The sequence below is a fragment of the Opisthorchis viverrini genome, assembly GCF_000715545.1.
Source record: "Opisthorchis viverrini unplaced genomic scaffold opera_v5_24, whole genome shotgun sequence".
Classification (NCBI taxonomy): Eukaryota; Metazoa; Platyhelminthes; class Trematoda; order Opisthorchiida; family Opisthorchiidae; genus Opisthorchis; species Opisthorchis viverrini.
Window position 1 is genome coordinate 1,563,607 of NW_008751680.1, and position 1,988 is coordinate 1,565,594.

The window sequence follows — 1,988 nt, forward strand, 5'->3', positions numbered from 1 at the left end:
TTATCTGTTTCTTCCAGATAACGGTCACCACGGACGAGACCCGATACTTACGCTCACTAGGAACACACTCGATTCACTTTTGCCGAAATTATAAGGACTTCGAGGTTGCGGTATTTACGAGGATTTGGTCTAATCCGTTTGCACCTTCCGTTGGTATAATGCGCATAGCCTTTTGTTTAGGTGAGAAAAATTTCAAGGTCATGGACCATCACCGAAGCACATTTTATCACCGGTTTAAGAGGAATAAATCATGAAATCGCACTTCAGCACGCTTCTGCGTTCCTCGGTGTTCTTAAAGAATGAGGTGATATCTACAGAATGTGCATTTCAAATACCACCCAGGAAAATTGGCCATTGAGGTTTGTTTGCTTCATATTCCACAGACTTAACAGACGAGATAATTTTGTTATGCGTACTTCGTCACCAAGCATTTCCCTATGGAGCTCATCGGTTGACAACAGTATGTAATGTTCAGCGAAGATGCCAGGGCCTTCTTTGTGGATGATTCGTTTTCGCAGATACGAGTCTGCGGAAACTACGCCATCAGGAGCTAACCGTAGGGGAACTTCTAACAAAACGCTATTGTTCCCATAAGGAATATGATGATCCGTAGGTGGAGTACGTCAAGAAGCGGTCGATATGATAACGCTAGCCGTTTCTTCTCACTTCGACAACTTTCCATAACTGCCAAATTAGCACATGTGTAGAAATTCCTGCAGCAAATCTGCACTGACGCGAGGATACAGTACTAAAATGATACAATATTCCGTACACGGTTAGCATCCGGGTGCAAAAAATTCCGCACAAGTCCCGCATATTTCTACATGCGAGGTTCATGTCTTTATGCGACGCTGATGATCAGGCCTCACCTATGCACGGTTGACAAGTCCAACGGCCAAGACGGCCCTTTTACCTTGCGCGTTGACAGCGCGCTCGCCTTAAATTTGCCTTAAATTTGGCTATGTGCGGCTTTAATCATAGGATTGGCCGATACAAGCGTGATTGGCAGTCGCTCCACGGATTCACGGATTCACAGATTGATACACAGGATCGAGGCTTTTGCCCCAGGTTCCCGGGTCGCTTTTGTTCTTGTCGGTCAGTGGCTGCAGTTAATCTGAAACGCATAAGTGAAAAAAGGGTGTAGCACTGCTCTATATGTTCTCAGCGCGGGGCAGTATGCTTGCCAGCGCGAGGATTCGCATAAATAAATGTCTCATAGTGCTTTATACTGGATTCTAGAAGGAGCGTGGACAACCATCGGAGGAAGTTTATTCCACCCAGCTACTACCAGAAATGAGAAAATATTTTGTCTAATGAACGTGTGCTGTGAGCTTGAAAATTTTCTTACTATGTCCCCGCCGCGTGTTTCCTGGGTCAACGGTAAAAAACCCGTTTTCCAAACTTTGTTCAAAAAGGGCAGAAGTAAGAATTATGTGCCCTCGGAGGCGACGGTTCTCCAGGGGAAAGAGGCCAAGCATCGGGAGACGCGTTTCCACGGATTTGAGGCCGGCAACCATTCTCGTAGCGGCCCGCTGGACACGCTCAATGAGGGTGACGTCTTTCGTGCGTCCTGAGTAGACAACTTGGTTGGCGTACTCCAGGAGCGGTCTGACGTAGGCCTCACAGAGTATTTGGAAGTCCATACGGGAGAAGGTGCGTCGGATCATCCGTAAAATGGCGAATGCTTTTGGGCCGATCTCTCATGGTGCAATGTGAAAGACAAGTTTGAAGAGACCCAGATGCCCAGGTCCTTTTTGGCATCTATCCTCATGATGTTTTCTGGTCCCTTTTCAACATGCATAACAAAGGCATTCGCTGAATCCCCTCCAAACGACATATGGACGCACTTTTCATCATTCAGAGGAACGTGCCAGTCCAACGACCACTGCTTGACAGCGTCTACATCAAATTGGAAGGCACCAGCATTGGAGCTCCAGGATTTCAAGTAGTCCGCAAAAAGTAGACATGGACTCGCAAGAACGTCTGGG